The following is a 22,953-nucleotide window of genomic DNA, read 5'->3' as shown; positions in this document are numbered from 1 at the left end:
CTGATCTCACCGGGCCCCCGGGTTACACACTGTCTGATCTCACCGGGCCCCCGGGTTACACAGTGTCTGATCTCACAGGGCCCCCGGGTTACACACTGTCTGAGCTCACCGGGCCCCCGGGTTACACACTGTCTGATCTCACCGGGCCCCCGGGTTACACACTGTCTGAGCTCACCGGGCCCCCGGGTTACACACTGTCTGATCTCACCGGGCCCCCGGGTTACACACTGTCTGATCTCACCGGGCCCCCGGGTTACACACTGTCTGATCTCACCGGGCCCCCGGGTTACACACTGTCTGATCTCACCGGGCCCCCGGGTTACACACTGTCTGATCTCACTGGGCCCCCGGGTTACACACTGTCTGATCTCATTGGGTCCCCGGGTTACACACTGTCTGATCTCACCGGGCCCCCGGGTTACACACTGTCTGAGCTCACTGGGCCCCCGGGTTACACACTGTCTGATCTCACTGGGCCCCCGGGTTACACACTGTCTGATCTCACTGGGCCCCCGGGTTACACACTGTCTGATCTCACTGGGCCCCCGGGTTACACACTGTCTGATCTCATTGGGCCCCCGGGTTACACACTGTCTGAGCTCACTGGGCCCCCGGGTTACACACTGTCTGATCTCACTGGGCCCCCGGGTTACACACTGTCTGAGCTCACTGGAAGTTTCAGTCTATCTCCCGCATGTCCCCAAACCCTGAGCTCCGGGGCTGTGTGTTCAGTCCGGTGTTTTCCCTCACAGACTCACCGCACCCTCCCTGCCCGCCGGCCGAGCGCTCTGCCCCGGCCCCAGCCACACACCATCAGTCCGGTTCCCTGCGGCCCCCGGTTCCCCACATTGTCCAACTGCTGGTTATAGCAAACTGCTTGGCATCCGGGGACTGGGGGTGGAGAGGGCGGCACCAAGCATGGGCAGTGCCGCCACGGAGCGCCTTCGCTGCATAAATTAATGACCCTTAGAGAGTCCGGACCGTCTATTGGCTGAACGCAGCAGATTGTCAGCCACGCCCACCAATAGGAGTCGGCAGCGCCACAGAGCCCCGCCCACTGTGTTGAAGGCGCGCTGGGCAGCTCGGGGGTCACGTGGCTCCTGATTTGAAAACCGTTAAACCGCCTCAACGCACGCCGAGCGGGTGACGTAACAGCCCCGCCCATATCGCCCTCGACGTTCCTGGTCGCGTCGGTGCTGAGGGGCGGTACCACTCGCAGTGCGCCTGCGCCGGACTCCCAGCTCACTGAATCCCTCACTCCTGCACTATTAATAATAACTTTTCTTTATAGAGCGCCTTTAACGTAGTAAAACGTCCCAAGGCGCTTCACAGCAGTGTTACAGGACACAACACATACATTTGACATCGAGCTACAAACGAAGAAATTACGGCAGATGACCAAAAGCTGGGTCAAAGAGGTAGGTTTTAAGGAGGGTCTGAAAGTAGGAAAGAGGCGGAGAGGCTTAGGGAGGGAGCTCCAGAGCTCGGGGCCCAGGCAGCTGAAGGGCCGGACACCGATGGTGGAGCGATTATAATCAGGGATGGTCAAAAGGGCAGAATTTGAGGAGTGCAGACATCTTGTGGGCTGCAACAGATTCCCGAGATCGGGAGGGGCGAGGCCATGGAGTGATTTGTAAAAAGTGATTTGTGATTATTAACAGCAACAACTTTTAACAGTGAGTCTTGTTTATTTTGTTTATTTGTACATGGGATGTGCTGGTAACGGAAGAATGACCATAATATGATAGAATGTTACATTAAGTTTGAAAGTGATTTCATTAAATCCAAAACTAGGGTCTTAAATTTAAACAAAGCAAACTTTTTAGCTATGAGGGGTGAGTTACCTAAGATAGATTGGGAAACTACATTAAAAGGTATGAAAGTAGATAAGCAATGCCTCGCATTAAAGAATTAATACATAATTTACAGCAAACATACATTCCTTTAAGGCACACAAACCCCACAGGAAAGGTGGTCCAACTGTGACTAACAAGAGAAGTTAAAGATAGTTGTAGATCAAAGGAAGAGGCTTATAATGTTGCCAAAAAGAGCAGTAAGTCTGGGGATTGGGAGCATTTTAGAATTCAGCAAAGGAGGACCAAGAAACTGAAATGGGAAAATAGAATGAGAGTAAACTAACGAGAGACATAAAAACAGATTGTAAAAGCTTCTATAGTATTGTTAAAAAGGAAAAGATTAGCAAAAGTAAATGTGGGTCCCCTACAGGCTGAGACAGGAGAAATTATAATATGGAATAAGGAAATGGCAGAGAAATTAAACAAATACTTTGGGGAGGAAATTGCGGTCGGAGGCTTCTTTCGGGCGAATGCCTCCGACCGGAATTTTTTAATCAAAATTAACTGGTGGACTCTGAGGAACATAGGATTGTGATCGGAGTCCTATTTTCGCAGTGCAATGTACAGGAACATGGTCTTCCAGGTATATATTCATATCCTGGGATAATGTGGACCTGGACCACCAATGAACATCTAGTATTCTCATTGATAATAATGGGAGCTCCGGTTGTACGAGCTCCCATTGCTATCAACAACATCAACAACTTTATTTTTATAGCACTTTTAACATAGTAAAATGTCCCAAGGTGCTTGCAGTGTTACAAGACAAAGCAAATAAATTTGACACCGAGGCACATAAGAACAAATTACAGCAGATGACCAAAAGCTTGGTCAAAGAGGTAGATTTTAAGCAAAGTCTTTAAAGGAGGAAAGAAATGTCCAGAGGCAGAGAGGTTTAGGGAGGGAGTTCCAGAGCTTCGGGCCCAGGCAGCTGAAGGCCCGGACACCGATGGTGGAACAGTTCTGATCAGGAATGCTCAAGAGGGCAGAGTTTGAGGAACACAGATATCACGTGGCGTTGTGAGGCTGAAAGAGATAAGCGATTGGGAGGGGCGAGGCCATGGAGGGATTTGTAAACAAGGATGTGAATTTTGAAATCGAGGCGTTGCTTAACCGGGAGCCAATGTAGGTCAGCGAGCACATGGATGATCAGTGATCGGGACTTGGAGCGAGTTAGGACACGGGCAGTCGAGTTGTGGATTACCTCAAGTTTACGTAGGGTAGAATGTGGGAGGCCATTCAGAAGTGCGTTGGAGTAGTCAAGGTAAGTAGAGGTAACAAAGGCATGGATGAGAGTTTCAGCAGGAGGTGAGCTGAGGCAGGGCAGATGCGGGCAATGTTACGGAGGTGGAAATAGATGGGATTTAGTTATGCCGCGGATGTGGCCATATGCTCATTTCAGGGTCAAATATGATGCCTAGGTTGTGAACTGTCTGGTTTAGCCTCAGGTAGATGCTAGGGAAAGGGATGGAGTCAGTGGCTGGGGAACGCAGTTCGTGGCGTGGACCAAAGACAATGGATTCAGTCTTCCCAATATTTAATTGCAGAACATTTATGCTCATCCAGTACTGGATGTCAGCCAAGCAGTCTGACAATTTAGAGACCATGGAGGGGTCGAGAGAAATGATGAAGAGGTAGAGCTAGGTGTCATCAGCATACATGTGGAACCTGACTCCGTGTTTTCAGTTTTGGTCTCCTAATCTGAGGAAGGACGTTCTTTCTATTGAGGGAGTGCAGCGAAGGTTCACCAGACTGATTCCCGGAATGGCAGAACTGACATATGAGGAGAGACTGGATTGACTCGGCCTGTATTCACTGGAGTTTAGAAGGATGAGAGGGGATCTCATAGAAACATATAAAATTCTGACGGGACTGGACAGGTTAGATGCAGGAAGAATGTTCCAATGTTGGGGAAGTCCAGAACCAGGGGTCACAGTCTAAGGATAAGGGGTAAGCCATTTAGGATCGAGATGAGGAGAAACTTCTTCACTCAGAGGATTGTTAACCTGTGGAATTCCCTGCCGCAGAGAGTTGTTGATGCCAGTTCATTGGATATATCAAGAGGGAGTTAGATATGGCCCTTGCGGCTAAGGGGATCAAGGGGTATGGAGAGAAAGCAGGAAAGGGGTATGAGGGAATGATCAGCCATGATCTTATTGAATGGAGGTGCAGGCTCGAAGGACTGAATGGCCTACTCCTGCACTTATTTTCTATGTTTCGGATGACATCGCCAAGAGGCAGCATATAGATGAGAGATCGGAGGGGACCAAGGATAGATCTTTGGGGGACACCAGAGGTAATGATGCGGGGGCGGGAAGAGAAGCCATTGCAGGAGATTTTCTGGTTATGATTAGATAGATAGGAATGGAACTAAGCGAGTGCAGTCCACCCAGCTGGATGATGGTGGAGAGGCGTTGAAGAAGGATGGAGTGGTTAACTGTGTCAAAGATTGCAGACAGGTTGAGGGGGATGAGGAGAGTTAGTTTACCTTCGTCACATTTACAAAGAATGTAATTTGTGACTTTGATGAGAGAAGTTTCAGTACTGTGGCAAGGGCGGAAACCAGATTGAAGGGATTCATACATGGAATTCTGGGAAAGGTGGGCATGAATTTGGGAGGAGGCAACACATTCAAGGACTTTGGAGAGGAAAGGGAGTTGGAGATGGGGTGGAAGCTAACAAACACAGTGGAGTCAAGAGCTATTTTTTTTTTGAGGAGAGGGGTGATGACAGCAGATTTGAAGGAGAGGGGGACAGTTCTTTTTAGGCAGTCCCTCGGAGTCGAGGATGACTTGCTTCCACATTAATATGAGTTCTCAGGTGAATGAAGTCGAATGCGGGACCTACAGTCTCTGTCACAGGTGGGGCAGTTAGTGGTTGAAGGGACGGGTGGGTGGAGTGCTTGGGTTGCCGCGCGCTCCTTCTGCTGTTGGCATTTGATCTCCGCTTGCTCCCGGCGAAGAGACTCGAGGTGTTCGGCGCCTTTTCAGTTGTTTCTCCTCCACTTTGAGTAGTGTTGGGCCAGGGATTCCCAGTTGTCAATGGGGATGTTGCACTTTTTCAAGGAGGTTTTGAGGAAATTTCTAAGTTAAATTAACTCAGGCGGAGGCTTTCAGAGTCGTGCTTCGAGAGAATTTTATTTTTAAAAAGCGAGATATCTCGGAGAGCCTGCTTGGACCGTAGCAAGGCAGAAAACTCTCCTGTACAAGCAAATTGTCCCTATCTTTATACAGAAATAGAAAAGGAATCTTATTCATTAGTTCCGTGAGTACAAAGGTCGTCTCGGGAGGCACACACTCTATCTGTCCTGGCATAGTTTCTCCCTGTTCACAGTCTGATAAGCAGAATATCAGGAGACTCCCTTTTAATACCGGATAGTCATTTAATTACATTTCTAAGTTTCAAGGCTAAAAAGTGTGGGTGTTGTTCTAGTCCTATTATTTCTTCAAATATAGCAAAAACAGAATTTAACCCTTCCCTTTACCATAAGCCATAGATTCATAGATTCTTTCTTCCACAGAGGGTGTCCTTGCAGTGTTTCCTCTGCCCACCTGGGGCTCACATGCCGTGTTGGAACTCCGAGTTGAGCACTTGTTTTGGAGTCTAGTATCGGGCATGTGGACAATGTGGCCCATCCATTAGAGCTGATTGAGTGTGGTCAATGCCTCAATGCTGGGGATGTTGGCTTGAGCGAGAACACTGACGTTGGTGCACCTTTCCTGCCAATGGATTTGCAGGATCTTACGGAGGCAGCATTGGTCCTTCTCCAGTGCTTTGAGGTGCCTGCTGTACATGGTCCATTCTCTGAAGCATATAGGAAGGCGGCTTTCACTACTGCTCTGTAGACCATGAAGGGGACAGTACCTGAGGAGAGAGAACCGTTAACAATGTCAACTAACATGGGAGCTAGAAAAGGAAGTTGTGTGGTCATCAGTTTAGTGGGAATAGGGTCAAGGGAGCAGGAAGTGGGTCGCACGGACAAGATGAGCGTGGCGAGATCAGAGAGAAACTAGAGAAAGATGCGAGTTTAGAATTAGGGCAAGGGGGCACCTCAGAGGAACATTGCCCCCATGGGCGAGGGGAAGGAAGGGAACTGGAAGAGGCAGATGATCGGATGGTCTCAATCTTTGAGACAAAGAAGTCCATGAGTTTGTTGGAGGTGAGTGTGGTGGAGACAGGGGAGAAGGGTTTAAGGAGACGGTTAGCAGTAGAGAATAGTAGCTGGGGGTTAGCTTTGCATTCCAGAATGATCCTGGAACAGTGAGCAGTTTTTACAGACAAGAGTAGGACCTGAAAATGCTTTATGTGGTCGAGCCAGATCTCGTGATGAATGGCTAAACAACTTGTCTGCCACATCTGTTCAAGTCTGCGCTCTTTGGACTTGGAGCGAAGGTAAGAGCTGTACCGGGGGGAATGGCCAGGGTGAGAGAGAGAGTAATAACAGGGACTAGGGCATCAAAGGTGGTAGTGAGGGTGTGGGTGAGCAGATCGGTGGCTACAGAAATGTCATGGTGAAAGGAGGGCCAAAGGCTGGACAGTTGGAGTTGATAAGTGCAGTTGTAAGAGAGTTTGAAGAAAGTATTTTCCCGGGGAGGATGCAGAAGGAAGTAGATTTGGGTGGGGGACGGGGGATGTGAGTGGAGAGCGATACAAGGAAATGGTCAGAGATGGCCTTATCTGTAATTGACACGGTAGGAATATCGAGGCCACGAGAAATGGCAAGGTCAAGTGGGAGGCCGTGAGTATGGGTTGAGGAGTTCACTTGAATTGAGATGGAGGTTGAAATCACCGAGGATGAGAAGTCATTTGGTGCTGAGGGAGGAGAGCAGTGAGGATATATCCGCGATAATATTTTAATCTTACTTGGGAGGGCGATAGAGAACGAGAAATTTAAATGAGGTGAGAGGGGTGGAATAAGGTGAGATGTTCAAAGGAGGAGAAAATGCCGGAGGAGTCGGGGGACAGACCAAGGTGGGATTTGATGATGAGAGCCACACCACCGAAGGGAGGGGCGGCTTCATTTAAAGATAATGTGTCATCATCCCTCAGCCAAGTTTCAGTCAGGGCCATGATGTCGATGCAATCATCCACGATAAGCTCATGGATGACAAGGGCCTTGTCCGCAAGTGAACGGACATTCTGCAAGGAGATGCAGAGAGAATCGGTGATGGCTGATCCACTGCTAGCATCCACAGGGTCAGGGATTGGAGGGGTGAGTTGGACGGGGAGGAGATTGGCAAGGTTAGCCCCCCCCCCCTCCCCAAGCTGGGTGGCAAGGTCGGTGAGAGGAGGATGGGACAGTTGGGGTTGCTGCTCGTGAGGAGACAGTGACGAGAGCCACGTTGGGCCCTTCGGCGGATGCCAAGAGAGGCACAGAGGGAAGCTGCAGGCTTGTCTCAAAGGGAGTCGAGCCTGGGACGGTGGCAGGAGAGTAGGGAGGTCGGAGAGTAATGAAGGGTTAGGGGAGGGATTTGGGAGGGCAGATTTTCCTAGAGAGGAGAGATGAAAGGCGACATGACGACAGAAGAGATTGGTCAGGGAGGGATAGAGAGAAAAGAAAAAGCGGGAGAAGGAAGTGGAAATAGAAGGGAATGGCTCGGGTCTGAAGCGGCAGCAAATAGACACAGGAAAAACTCAGTTTACACAGTGAATAGGGAATACTAGAATAGGGATTCTATGATAGTACTCTCAGTATAATCAAGATCAATTATATTGAAACAAAATTGATTCATATATAGATTAATTATAAGTAAACTTAAAATCAGAACTTGAGTAATTGAAAAGTTAAATCAGTCTCTAGCTGTCTCAGTAAATCATTAAATCAATTCTTGGGTAGATCAAAAGGCACAATGAGAAGTAATCATTTCAAAGACCAATGATCCAACTTCTGTCCTGTGATTGTATGAACTGATGCTCTCCACTCTCTGTCCTGTGATTGTATGAACTGGTGCTCTCCACTTTCTGATCTGTGATTTGTATCAACTGATGCTCTCCACTCTCTGTCCTGTGATTGTATGAACTGGTGCTCTCCACTCTCTGTCCTGTGATTATATGAACTGATGCTCTCCACTCTCTGTCCTGTGATTGTATGAACCAGTGCTCTCCACTGTTGCGCAAATGGCAATTTCGCTAGTCATGTGACTAGTAGTGCCTGAGTTAAATATCAAATTACACACTAGACAAATGACAGTATCGTTAATGTTTGTTTAATACTTGAAAAGTACAACACTCTGCTTAACTCAACTCTGCAGACAAAGCATTACAAAAGGTGTTCCTTGCCACTCAAAATACACTGTTATCCAATACATCCCGGGTGATCAATCCGGTCCTGACACTGTTCCTTCAAGGGTCGCTCCCTGGTCTGTGCTTCTGTTGAGTGTTGTTCCCGGATTCTTGCTCTGGACTGTCCGAACTTGTCTATCTTTATACCTTTTTTGTCCCTCAGTTAACCATGTGTGTTGCTACTAATTGCCTGCTTGTTTCTATAAGACACAGAGACATTCTGCTGTTATCTCAACTTGTCTCTTGCTTCCAAGAGTTATTACCAAGTGGAGTCTTCCTTACTATGTGCGAACCTTATCTTGATCAATTAAGTCCTTTCTTACCACCCCCTGCCGTGGCCACAACTGGTCTACATTGTAAGATTTATCTGCTTCGTCTCTCTCTCTCTTTGCTGCTAAAAAAAAAAGTTTTAAAATTGATACTGCGGCTGTGTGTCTGCTGAACTGGTTCCAGTGGTTTTTCAGCGCTGTTGGCCTATAACTAAGCTGTTTCACTCGCTGTCCGGTGACTCGTTCTACTGGTTTCCAGCTTTGCTGCTCGCTGGCTTGTGGTTTTACTTTTTCTCCACCACTTTGATCTACAGTGACCTGCAACTTGCGTCTATTTCGCCATCAGCTTCCTTTCCCACCACCGACTCTCGTTCCTACAGTAACAACCTCCCTCCTCAAACTCTGGACTTCACTCGCCTGCTACACCTGTCTCTGAATTTGGACAGCGGTCTGGCAATGCTCCCTGCCGGCCCCATCCTACTTACACCAGCTTTGTCCCTCCATGGGACCTCGGACTTTGACCCTGGTCTCCCCACTATTGTCTCCAACCTGCTGCCAGGAAATATGTATCCCATTAATTATCACATGTAACAAGGCCGATGTAACCTGAGCTTTTCCCGTGTCCATTCATGTGTGCACTTTGGTTGATGCTCGGGCAGAGTCATTCAATACTTTTCAACTTTTTCCCCTTTTCCTTTTCTCTCTATCCCTGCCTGACCGCGCTCTCCTATTGTCGCACCTCCTTTCATGTCCTCTCTTTTGGATACTCTGCCCTCCCAAATCCCTACCCAATCCTTCATTACTCTTTGACCTTCCTACTCTCCTGCCGCTGTCCCAGGCTTGACTCCCTCCTAAACAAGCCTGCAGCTTCCCTTGGTGCCCCTCTCAGCATCCTCCAAAGGGCCCATCGAGACACTCATCGCTGCCTCCTCAGGAGCAGCAAGACCAACAGTCCCATCCTACTCTCTTGCCGACCTTCCCACCCAGTGGGCCACTGGGGGCTAATCTTGCCAATCTCCTCCCCGTCCAACTCCCCCTTCACCCCCCGCCCCCAGCGCTGACCCTGTGGACGTAGATAGTGGGGCAGCCATCACCGAACCCTTCCACATCTCCCTCCAGAATGTCCGTTGGCTTGCAAACAAGGCCCTTCCCACCCATGAGCTTATCGTGGATGATTGCATCGAGGCCCTGATGGAAACTTTGTTCAGGGGTAATGAAACCTTAAATGAAGCCTCCATGTGAATTCCTCAACCCATATTCACGGCCAGGTTCACCAGACTGATTCCTGGGATGGGGGGGATTGTCCTATGCGGAGAGATTGAGTAGACAAGGCATATATTCTCAAGAGTTTAGAAGAATGAGGTGTGATTTCATTGAAACATAAAAAAATTCTTACAGTGCTTGACAGGGTAGATACAGGGGGAGGATCTTTCCTCTTGCTGGGTAGTCTTGAACCCAAAGGGTCATAGTCTCAGAATGAGGGGTCAGCCATTTAGGACAGAGAAGAGGAGAAACTTTTTCACTGGTGAATCTCTGGTATTCTCTACACCGAAGGCTGTGGATGCTTAGTTGTTGAGTACATTCAAGGCAGAGATCGCTAGATTTTTGGATATTAAGCGAATCAATGGATATGGAGATAGTGCAAGAACGTGGAGTTAAGGTAGATCAGCCATGATCTCATTGAATGGCAGAGCAGGCTCGAGGGGCCGAATGGCCTACTCCTGCTCCGAGTTCTTATGTAAACACTCGCAGGGCAGGGACTGAACAGGTTAGATACAGAATAAAGCTCCCTCTGCACTGTCCCATCAAACATTCCCAGGGACGCTACAGCACGGGTTAGATATGGAGTAAAGCCCCCTCTACACTCTCCCAGGGCAGACACTGCACTGGTTAAATACAGAATAAAGATGCCTCTACTCTGTCTCAAAAAAACCCCAGTGTAGGTACAGCAGGGGTTCGATACAGAGAAAGCTTCCCTCTACACTGTCCCATTGAACACACCCAGGGCAGGAACAGCACAGGTTAAATACAAAATAAAGATCTCCCTACACTGTCCCATCAAACACTCCCAGGGCAGGTACACAGGTATGTTACCAATACCTTCCCGGGATCCTAAGGCTGGGAGAGGTACTGTGGAAGGTATGGGAAGCTCGGACTTGTCCAGGAGAGTAACCGATGGTAAGAGAACTGAAATATTCCAGAGCAATGAGCTGTTAGTCGTGGCTCAGGCGTAGCACACTAGTCTCTGAGTCAGTCGGTTCAAGTCCACCTCCCGAGCCTGGAGCATAAAATTTAGGCCGACATTCCAATACAGTAGAGGGGGAGCGCTGCACTGTCAGAGGTGCCGTCTTTCACATGAGACATTCAACCCCATCTGACCCCTCAAGTGGGCGTAAAATATCTCATGACATTATTTCCAAGTAAGTGGGAATTTTCCCTGGTGTCCTGGCTAACATTTATCGCTCGACCAACATCATTAAAACAGATTATCTGGTCATTATCACATTGCTGTGTGTGGGAGCCTGCTGTGTGCAAATTTGTTGCTGCATCTCCGACACTACAGCAGCAACTGCATTTAAAAGTTACTTCATTGGTTGTAAAGGGCTTTGGGAATTCCTGAGGTGGTGAAAGGCACTTTATAAATACAAGTCTTCCTTTAACAAAGGAGAAAAGGTTCAAAAATGGAACAGTCGGTAACAGGACATCAATTAGTCTCCTCTTGGAGAAATCAAGGAATCAACTCACTGTATGTAGGAAACAAAGCTGATTTATTTAACAGTTGTTTGACAGAGGGTGCAGAAAAGATTGACAAGAATGATTCCAGGGATGAGGGACTTCAGTTACATGGATAGACTGGTGAAGCTGGGGTTGTTCTTCTTAGAACAGAAGGTTGAGAGGGGATTTGATCGAGGTGTTCAAAATTATGAGGGGCTGGACCGAGTAGAGAGAAACTGTTCCGATTGGCGGAAGGGTCAAGAACCAGAGGACACAGCTTCAAGATAATTGACAAAAGAACCAAAGGCGACATGAGAAAAAAATTTGTGCAGCGAGTGGTTAGGATCTGGAAAGCACTGATTGCAAGGGTGGTGGAGCTAGACGCAATCATCGCTTTCAAAAAGGGAATTGGATAAGTCCCTGAAACTGGGCTACGGGGTAAGGGCGGGGGACTAGCTGAAGTGCCCTTGCAGAGAGCCGGCATGGGCCGAAAGGCCTCCTTCTGTGCTGTAACCATTCTATGATTCTGTGATATCCAGAAAATTAAACTCCAGCCCAGTTATAAGGATTAATTACATCAGCAGCAACAAACCCCAATGGTCCGAGTGAACATGGTTCAGTCCTGGATGTGATTAATGGCAAAAATAACAGCAGAATCCAACCCCTGCAGTCACTTGTGAACTCGCTGGTGTCTCAGCAGGTTGGACAACTGAGTGAATCCCTTCCCACTCTCAGAGCAGGTGAATGGCCTCTCCCCGGTGTGTACTCGTTGGTGTTTCATCAGATCATTTCTGCTTTTAAAGCCCTTTTCACAATCAGAACATTTAAATGGCCTCTTATTGGTGTGAACTTGCTAGTGTGAAGTAAGGTGGGATGAACGAGTGAATCTCTTCCCACACACTGAGCAGATCAACGGCCTCTCCCCACTGTGAATTTGCTGGTGTATCAGCAGGTTGGATGAACGAGTGAATCCCTTCCCACACATGGGGCAGGTGAACGACCTCTACCCAGTGTGAATGCGCCGATGAGTTTCCAGCCGGGAGGGGGATCTGAATCGCTTCCCGCAGTCCCCACATTCCCACAGTTTCTCTGTGGTGCGGGTGTCCTTGTGTCTCTCCAGGTTAAACGATCAGTTAAAGCCTCGTCCACACACTGAACATGTGTACGGTTTCTCCCTGCTGTGAATGGTTTTTCAGGCTGTGTAACTGGTTCAAGCTCTTTCCAGAGTCAGTGCACTGGAACACACTCACTCGGGTTTGTGTGTCTCGGTGCTTTTCCAGTCACACTGATGTTTGAAATCTTTTCCCACAGACAGAACAAACAAACATTTCTCCTACTTTGAAAGGCCAATAATATTCAAGTCCTGATGAATGGAGTGACTCTGTCAGATCTTGACATCACGTTTGGTTCGAGTTTCCCATCTGCAAATGCTCATCTAATATCCTGTAAAATGGGTTTACAAAAGTCAGCACTGGAAGTGTAGGATAGAAATTGAGGACAGACAATTCTAATTGCTATGGAACATTCTTTCCTCTCTTGTTCCCCCAAAGCTGTAAATCCCCATCCCACACACTCTCCCTCCTCCCTGTGCTGAAATCCAAACCCATCACACCATCTCCAACATTTATTTCCTCCATCCTCAGTTTTCTCCCTCCCTCTGCTCTAGTTGGGTTCAGTTCTTCACCCGCTGTGTGCAAAGTGAGAATAAAATCAATGAGGCAATGATTTTCTCTCCTGGTCACTGGGACGTTGAAGCCCCACTCACTCGCTGCTCCTGTACCAAGATGGCCGTGGAGGTGCTGTAACCCAAGCCTGTCGGGGAGAAAGCCACGAGCAAGATGGCCGCGCAGGCACCCTGATCCCTCTCTGTCCAAGATGGTGGCCAGTTACCCCGGGCAAACACGAGACTTGCGGACTGTTATTGACTGTGGGCTTTTATTCCATCAGATAGGCAGGTCATGCAGGTGTTCCCTAAGTGCATCTCACTCTCCAACCAATATTCTGTTGAGTACCAGTGAGGGTGATGATTCCTCTGGGGAGTAAAGCCAGAGCCAAATCCACAGCACCACAGGTGGCTCAGCTGTACTGAGGGGGCGGGGGGGGGGGGGGGGGTAAAGAAGAGTGGGAGAGCAATAGTGGTAGGGGATTTGATAGTTAGGGGAACCAACAGGCATTTCTGCGACCGCATACGTGACTCCAGGATGTTGTGTTGTCTCCCTGGTGCCTGAGTTAAGGATGTCACTGAGCGGCTGCAGAACATTCTGAGGGGTGAACAGCCAGAGGTCATGGTCCATATTGGTACCAACGACATAGGTACAAAGAGGGATGAGGTCCTATAGGCAGATTTTAGGGAGTTAGAAAAGAGATTTTTATAAAAAAAAGGACCTCGGAGGGGAAAAAGGAATAGGCCGAGTAATTACAGGCCTGTCAGCCTAACCTCAGTGGTGGGAAAATTATTGGAAAAAATCCTGAAAGATAGGATAAATCTGCATTTGGAAAGGCAATTATTAATTAGGGACAGTCAGCACGGATTTGTTAAGGGAAGATCGTGTTTGACTAAACTGATTGAATTTTTTTGAGGAGGTAACCAAGAAAGTTGATGAGGGTAGTGCATACGACGTAGTATATATGGACTTTAGCAAGGCTTTTGATAAGGTCCCACATGGTAGACTGATCATGAAGGTTAAAGCCCATGGGATACAGGGCAAAGTGTCAAGTTGTATCCAAAATTGGCTTGGAGGTAGGAAGCAAAGGGTAATGATTGATGGATGTTTTTGTGACTGGAAGGATGTTTCCAGTGGGGTTCCACAGAGTTCAGTACTAGGTCTCTTACTTTTTGTGGTATATATCAATTATCTAGATTTGAATATAGGGAGTATGATTAAGAAGTTTGCAGACAACAATAAAATTGGCTGTGTGGTTGATAATGAAGAGGAAAGTCATGGGCTGCAGGAGGATATCAATCTACTGGTCAAGTGGGCAGACAGGGGCAGACAGTGACAAATGGAATTTAATTCAGTGAAGTGTGAGGTGATGCACTTTGGGAGGGCTAATAAGGAACGGGTATACACATTAAACGGTAGGCCATTTAATAGTGTAGATGAACAAAGGAACCTTGGAGTGCTTGTCCACAGATCCCTGAAAGTAGCAGGCCAGGTGGATAAGGTGGTTAAGGCATACGGAATCTTTGCCTTTATTGGCCGAGGCATAGAATATAAAAGGGAGGTTATGCTTAAATTGTATAATACTTTGGTTAGGCCACATCTGGAGTACTGCGTACAGTTCTGCCCACCATATTATGGGAAGGACGTAATTGCACTAGAGAGGAAGCAGAGGAGATTTACGAGGATGCTGCCTGGAATGTAGAATCTTAGTTATGAGGACAGATTGGATAGGCTGGGTTTGTTCTCATTGGAACGGAGGAGGTTGAGAGGAGACTTCATTAGGTGTACAAAATATTGAGGGGGGACATAGTGGATAGTAAGGGTCTATTTCCACTGGTCGATGGGATCTATTATGAGGGGCATTGTTTTAAGGTTGTTGGTGGAAGATTTAAAGGAGATTTGAGGAGAGGGGGGTCTTCTTTACGCATAGGGTTGTGGGGATCTGGAACTCGCTGCCTAGAAGAGTGATGGATGCAGAAACCCTCACCACTTTTAAGAGATGGTTGGATGGGCACTTGAAGTGCAGTAACCTGCAGGGTTACGGATCGAGAGCTGGTAATTGGGATCAGACAGACTGACCTTTTGTTGGACGATGCAGATATAATGGTAAGTACTGCAGGGAATAGAATACGGCCAGGGTGATCTCCTGAACTAGTTTCGATCACCTGGATGGGTCAGAGAGGAATTTTCCCAGATTTTTTCTCCCAAAATTAGCCTGAGTTTTTATCTGGTTTTTGCCTCTCCCAGGAGATCACATGGCTCGGGTTGGGGTGAAGTGTAGATGTTTTCAGTATAAGTGGTGTGAGGCGGACTGGTTGGCCTAGGTGCTCTTTGCCTTTCCGTCATTGTTCATAGGTTTACATGTAACCTTTAGGATTGCTGACCAAGGGCAATACGGCTCTTTGTCGGCCGATGCGGATACGATGGGCTGAAATGGTCTCCTTCTGTGTTGTAAATTTCTATGTTTCTATTCTCCGAATTACTCCCGCGCGAGTGAGTACAAAAATGGGAGGATAGAGCAGATGAATGCGTGGCTGGAGAGATGGTGCAGGAGGAAGGGCTTTAGATTCCTGGGGCATTGGAACCGGTTATAAGAACGGAACAAATAGGAACTGGAGTAGGCCATACGGCACTTTGAACCTGATCCGCCATTCAGTAAGATCATGGCTGATCTGATCATCGACTCAGCTCCATAACCCCATATCATTTAAGAAATTGTCCATTTCTGTCTTAAATTTATTCAATGTCCCAGCTTCCACAGCTCTCTGAGGTAGCGAATTCCACAGATTTACAACCCTCAGAAGAAATTTCTCCTCATCTCTGTTTTAAATGGGCGGCCCCTTATTCTAAGATCAGTTCTTGTCTTCCCCCATCAGTGGAAACATCCTCTCTGCATCTGCCTTGTCAAGCTCCCTCATAATCTTACACATTTCAATAAGATCACCTCTCATTCTTCTGAACTCCAATGAGTAGAGACCCAAACTACTCAACTGTTCCTCAAAAGGCAACCCCCTCATCCCCGGAATCAACCTAATGAACCTTCTCTGAACTGCCTCCAAAGCAAGTATATCCTTTCTTAAATATGGAAGCCAAAACAGCACGCAGTATTCCAGGTGTGGCCTCACCAAAACCTTGTATAGCTGTAGCAAGACTTCCCTGCTTTTATACTCCATCCCCTTTGCAATAAAGGCCAAGATTCCATTGGCCTTCCTGATCACTTGCTGTACCTGCATACTATCCATTTGTGTTTCATGCACAAGTACCCCCAGGTCCCGCTGTACTACAGCACTTTGCAATCTTTCTCCATTTAAATAATAACTTGCTCTTTGATTTTTTTCTGCCAAAGTGCATGATCTCACACTTTCCAACATTATACTCCATCTGTCAAATTTTTGCCCTCTCACTTAGCCTGTCTGTCTTTTTGCAGATTTTTATTGTGCCCTCCTCACAGATTGCTTTTCTTCCCATCTTTGTATCATCAGCAAACTTGGCTATGTTACACTCAGTCCCTTTTTCCAAGTCGTTAATATAGATTGTAAATAATTGGGGTCCCAGCACTGATCCCTGCGGCACCCCACTACTTACTGGTTGCCAACCAGAGAATGAACCATTCACCCCAACTCTCTTCTGTTAGTTAGCCAATCCTCTATCCATACTAATATATTACCTCCAACCCTGTGAACTTTTATCTTGTGCAGTAACCTTTTATGTGGCACCTTGTCAAATGCCTTCTGGAAGTCCAAATATACCACACCCACTGGTTCCCCTTTATCCACCCTGTTCATTACATCCTCAAAGAACTCCAGCAAATTTGTCAAACATGACTTCCCCTTCATAAATCCATGCTGACTCTACCTGACCGAATTTTGCTTATCCAAATGTCCTGCTACTGCTTCTTTAATAATGGACTCCAACATTTTCCCAACCACAGATGTTAGGCTAACTGGTCGATAGTTTCCTGCTTTTTGTCTGCCTCCTTATTTAAATAGGGGCGTCACATTTGCAGTTTTCCAATCTGCTGGGACCTCCCCAGAATCCAGGGAATTTTTGGTAAATTACAACCAATGCATCCACTATCCCTTCCGCTACTTCTCTTAAGACTCTAGGATGCAAGCCATGAGGTCCAGGGATTTATCTGCCTTTAGTCCCATTATCTTACTGAGTACCACCTCCTTATTGTGATTGTGTTAAGTTCCTCCCCACCCGATAGCCCCTTGACTATCCACTGTTGGAATATTGTTTTGTCCTCTACCGTAAAGACTGATACAAAATATTTGTTCAGAGTTTCTGCCATCTCCATGTTCCCCATTACTAATTCCCCGGTCTCGTCCTCTAAGGGACCAACATTTACTTTAGCCACTCTTTTCCTTTTTATATACCTATAGAAACTCTTGCTATCTGTTTTTATATTTTGTGCTAGTTTACTTTCATAGTCTATCTTCCCTTTCTTAATCATTTTTTCAATCGTTCTTTGCTGACTTTTAAAAGCTTCCCAGTCTTCTGTCCTCCCACTAATTTTGGCCACTTTGTATGCTCTTGTTTTTAATTGGATACCGTCCTTTATTTCTTTAGTTAGCCACGGATGGCTATCTTTTTTCTTACACCCTTTCCTCATCACTGGAATATATTTTTCTTGAGAGATGTGAAATATCTCCTTAAATATACACCACTGTTCATCAACCGTCCTAAACTTTAATCAATTTTCCCAGTCCACTTTACCCAACTCTGCCCTCATACATAGAAACATAGAAAATAGGTGCAGGAGTAGGCCATTCAGCCCTTCGAGCCTGCACCACCATTCAGTAAGATCATAGCTGATCATCCACCTCAGTACACCTTTCCTGCTTTCTCTCCATACCTCTTGAGACCTTTAGCCATAAGGGCCATATCTAACTCCCTCTTGAATATATCCAATGAACTGGCATCAACAACTCTCTGCGGTAGGGAATTCCAGAAGTTAACAACTCTGAGTGAAGAAGTTTCTCCTCATCTCAGTCCTAAATGGCTTACCCCTTATCCTTAGACTGTGTCCCCTAGTTCTGGACTTCCCCAACATCGGGAACATTCTTCCTGCATCTAACCTGTCCAGTCCCATCAGAATTTTATGTTTCTACGAGATCCCCTCTCATCCTTCTAAACTTCAGTGAATACAGGCCTAGTCGATCCAGTCTCTCCTCATATGTCAGTCCTGCCATCCCGGGAATCAGTCTGGTGAACCTTCGCTGCACTCCCTCAATAGCAAGAACGTCCTTCCTCAGATTAGGAGATCTTAACTGAACACAATAATCCAGGTGAGGCCTCACCAAGGCCCTGTACAACTGCAGTAAGACCTCCCTGCTGCTATACTCAAAACCCCTAGCTATGAAGTCCAACATACCATTTGCCTTCTTCACCGCCTGCTGTACCTGCGTGCCAACTTTCAATGACTGATGTACCATGACACCCAGGTCTCGTTGCACCTCCCCTTTTCCAAATCTGCCGCCATTCAGATGATATTCTGCCCTCGTATTTTTGCCCCCAAAGTGGATAACCTCACATTTATCCACATTATACTGCATCTGCCATGCATTTGCCCACTCCCCTAACCTGTCCAAGTCACTCTGCAGCCTCTTAGCATCCTCCTCACAGCTCACACCGCCACCCAGTTTAGTGTCATCTGCAAACTTGGAGATATTACACTCAATTCCTTCATCTAAATCATTATTGTATATTGTAAATAGCTGGGGTCCCAGCACTGAACCCCACTAGTCACTGCCTGCCATTCTGAAAAGGACCCGTTTATCCTGACTCTCTGCTTCCTGTTTTCCAACCAGTTCTCGATCCACGTCAGTACATTACCCCCAATACCATGTGCTTTAATTTTGCACACCAATCTCTTGTGTGAGACCTTGTCAAAAGCCTTTTGAAAGTCCAAATACACCACATCCACTGGTTCTCCCTTGTCCACTCTATTAGTTACATCCTCAAAAAATTCCAGAAGATTTGTCAAGCATGATTTCCCTTTCATAAATCCATGTTGACTTGGACCGATCCTGTCACTGCTTTCCAAATGCGCTTCATAGTCCAAATACCTTCATAGTCTGCTTTATTTAAGTTTAGTATGCTGGTTAGAGATCCAACTTTCTTACCCTCCTTCTGAATTTGAAATTCAATCATGTTATGATCACTCATTCCAGGGGGATTCTTTACTTGGAGATTGTTTATTAATCCTGTCTCATTACATAGGACCAGATCTAAGATAGCCTGCCCCCTGGTTGGTTCCATTACATACTGTTCAAGGAACACGTCCCTTATGCACTGTATGAACTCCTCCTCAAGGCTACCCTGACCAATTTGATTTGTCCAATCAATATTGAGGTTAAAATCACCCATGATTATTGCTGTTCCCTTTTTACAAACCCCCACTATTTCCTGGTTTATGCTCCGACCAACAGAGTTGCTACTGTTAAGGGACCTATAGACTATGCCCACCAGTGACTTTTTCCCCTTATTATTCCTTATCTCCACCAAAACTGTTTCAACACCCTTATCATTTGAGCCAATATCGTTTACTATTGCAGTGATTCCATCCTTTACCAATAGAGGTACCCCACCTCCTTTTCCTGTCTGTCTATCCTTCCGGATTGTCAAGTACCCCTGAATATTTAATTCCCAGTCCTGGTCACCTTGCAACCACGTCTCTTTCATGGCTATCAGATCGTACCCATTTGTCTCAATTTGTGCCGTCAACTCATCTATTTTGTTACAAATATTACGTGCATTTAGACAAAGTGCCTTTAAGTTTGTTTTTTTACCCTTTTTTCCTGCTTGTTTCCCCTCTTTCAAACTCACTTTCTTTATTTTTGCTTTCTAACTACAGCTTTACTCCTCTCCTACTGAATCTATTTTCAGGTTCTCATCCTCCTGCCAAGCTAGTTTAAACCTGTAATGAAACAGTGGTCTGCCTTTAAAGAAGAAATAGTTGAGGTACAGTTGAGTACATTCCCACTGGTGGGAAAGGTAGGGCAACTAAAGTCAAGGCTCCCCGGATGACGAAACACCTAGAGAACATGATCAAGCAGAAAAAGAGCATGTATGACAGATGTGAGGTTGCTAATACATCTGAGAATAGGCTATAGAAAGATCAGAAGGGAAGTGAAGAAGAAAATAAGAGGGGCAAAGAGAGGGTATGAGAATAGAATGGCAACCAACATCAAAGGTAATCCAAAAGTCTGGAGTTTAGAAGAATGAGAGGTGATCTCATTGAAACATTCAAAATTCTGAAGGGTATTGACTGGGTGGATGCTGAGAGGTTGTTTCCCCCGGCTGGAGTGTCTGGAACTAGGGGGCACAGTCTCAGGATAAGGGGTAGGCCATTTAAGACTGAGATGAGGAGGAATTCCTTCACTCAGAGGGTTGTGAATCTTTGGAATTTGCGGTCCCAGACGGCTGTGGATGCTGAATCTCTGAATATATTCAAAGCTGAGATATAGATTTTTGGAGTCTAGTGGAATCAAGGAATATGGAGATCAGGCAGGAAAGTAGAGTTGAGGTCGATGATCAGCCATGATATTGAATGGCGGAGCAGGCTCGAGGGGGTGTTGGGCCTACTCCTGCTCCTACTTCTTATGTTCTTTTTCAGGCATATAAATAGTAAAAGGGTGGGGCTGATTAAGGACCAAAAAGGAGACCTATGCATGGAGGCAAAGGGTATGGCTGAGGTACTAAATAAGTACTTTGCATCTGTCTTCACCAAGGAAGAGGATGCTGCCATAGACAGTGAAGGAGGAAGTTGTGGAGAGTGGAATACACTCAACTGTACCTCAACTATTTCTTCTTTAAAGGCAGACCACTGTTCCATTACAGGTTTAAACCTGAATGGATAGAAATTGATAGAGGTATTAAAAAGGCTGGCTGAACTTAAAGTAGATCAATCACCAGGAGCGGATGGGATGCATCCTAGGACGCCGAGGGAATTGAGGGTGGAAATTGCAGAAATATTGGCCATAATCCAAACCTCCATAGATACGGGGGTGGTACCAGAGGACTGGAGAATTGTAAATGTTACACCATTGTTCAAAAAAGGTGTAAAATTAAACCCAGCAACTCCAGGCCAGTCAGATTAACCTCAGTAGTGGGGAAGCTTTTAGAAACAGCGATCAGAGACAAAATTAATATAGTCACTTGGATAGGTGTGGATTAATTAAGGAAAACCAGCACAGATTTGTTAGAAGGCAAATCGTGATTAATCAACTTAATTTGAGTTTTTTGATGAGGGTGATGAGGGTAATGCGGTTGATGTGGTGTACACGGGTTTCCAAAAGGTGTTCAACAAAGTTCCACATAAAAGGCTTGCCAGCAAAGTTGAAGCCCATGGAATAAAAAGGACAGTGGCAGCATGGATACAAAATAGTCTAAGTGACAGGAAACAGAATAGTGGTGAATGGTTGTTTTTTAGACTGGGGGAAGGTATACAGTGGTGTTTGCCAGGGTCCTGTTCTAGGACCACTGTTTTTCTTGATATATATTAATGACTTGGGGCACAATTTCAAAATTTGCACATGACACAAAACTTGGAAGTATGGTGAACAGTGACGAGGAGAGTGATAAACTTCTGGAAGATATAGATGGGCTGGTAAAATGGGTGGACATGTGGCAGGGGAAATTTATCCCAGAAAAGTGTGAAGTGATACATTTTGGTAGAAAGAATGAGAGAAAATATAAACTAAATGGTACAATCCTAAAGGGGTTGTATGAACAGAGAGGCCTGGGGGTATGTATGCAAAAATTGTTGAAGGTGGCAGGGCAGCTGGAAAAAGCAGTTTAAAAAGGCTGACAGGATCCTGAGCTTCATAAATAGAGGTAGAGTACAAAAGTGTGGAAATTATGATGAACCTGTATAAAACACTGGTTCAGCCCCAACTGGAGTATTGTGTCCAATTCTGGGCAACGCACTTTAGGATGTGAAGGCCTTAGAGAGGTGCAGAAAAGATTTATGAGAATGACTCCATGGATGGGGGACTTCAGTTATGTGAATACTTGTTCTCATTGGAGCGGAGACGATTGAGAGATTTGATAGAGATGTTCAAAATCATGAGCGATCTGGACACAGTATATAGAGAGACACTGTTCCCATTGGTTGAAAGGTCGAGAACCAGAGGACAGAGTTAAGGTGATGGCAAAAGGACCAAAGGCGACACAGAAACTTTTTTTATGCGGCGAGTGGTTAAGATCTGGAATGCACGGCCTGAAAAGGTGGTGGAGGCAGACTCAATCTTTTCTTTCAAAAGGAGTTGGATAAATATCTGAAGAGATAAAGTTTGTAGGCAGGGGAGAGGGACTAGCTGAGAGCCCACATGGGCTTGATGGGCCGAATGGTCTTTTGTGTTGTAACCATTCTATGATTCTAAGTTCTTTCTCTGCTGGTCACTGGGATCCTGAAGCCCAGGAGATGTTGGGACAGATGACCAAAAGATTGGGCAAGGAAACATAAGAAATAGGGGCAGGAAGGCCATTCGGTCCCTCGAGCCTGCTCTGCCATTCAATGAGATCATGGCTGATCTTCTACTTCAACTCCACTTTCACATCCAATCCCCATATCCCTTGATTCCCTTATTATCTGAAAATCTATCCATCTCTGTCTTGAATATACTCAAAGATTGAGCCTCCACAGCCCTCTGGGGTAGAGAATTCCAAAGAATCACCACCCTCTGAGTAAAGAAATTTTGCCTCTTCTCAGTCCTAAATGGCCAACCCCTTATTCTGAGACTGTGACCCCTGGTTCTAGATGCCACAGCCAGGGGGAACATGCTCTCTGCATCTACCCTGTCAAGCCCTATGAGAATTTTACACGTTTCAAGGAGATCACCTCTCATTTTCTAAACTCTTGAGTGTGTAGGACAATCCCCCCCCATCCCAGGAATCCATCTGGTGAACCTTTGTTGCACTTCCTCTATGGCAAGTATATCCTTCCTTAGGTAAGGAAACCAAAACATAGAAAATAGGTGCAGGAGTAGGCCATTTGAGCCTGCACCGCCATTCAATGAGTTCATGGCTGAACATGCAGCTTCAGTACCCCATTCCTGCTTTCTCGCCATACCCCTTGATCCCCCTAGTAGTAAGGACTTCATCTAACTCCTTTTTGATTATATTTAGTGAATTGGCCTCAACAACTTTCTGTGGTAGAGA

General features: G+C 46.3%; 1 protein-coding gene and 1 pseudogene across 3 annotated transcripts in view; one reads left to right on the top strand and one right to left on the bottom strand.

The window, feature by feature from the left end:
* The window catches only part of LOC139273772 (zinc finger protein 3-like), a 101,350-nt gene extending 100,477 nt beyond the window's left edge, over positions 1–873 (bottom strand). For all 3 annotated transcript variants that reach the window (XR_011595344.1, XM_070890845.1, XM_070890846.1), the window contains exon 1: positions 759–873. The gene's annotated coding sequence lies outside the window, so the exon portion shown is untranslated. The remainder of the gene's footprint in view (positions 1–758) is intronic.
* Positions 874–1,225: 352 nt separating this feature from the next.
* LOC139273796 (zinc finger protein 585A-like) overlaps positions 1,226–22,953 on the top strand; it is a 280,327-nt pseudogene continuing 258,599 nt past the window's right edge.

Source organism: Pristiophorus japonicus, chromosome 9 (assembly GCF_044704955.1).
Source record: "Pristiophorus japonicus isolate sPriJap1 chromosome 9, sPriJap1.hap1, whole genome shotgun sequence".
Taxonomy (NCBI): domain Eukaryota; kingdom Metazoa; phylum Chordata; class Chondrichthyes; family Pristiophoridae; genus Pristiophorus; species Pristiophorus japonicus.
Note: the sequence above shows the minus strand (reverse complement) of the source record. Positions and strands in the feature narration are given on the sequence as shown.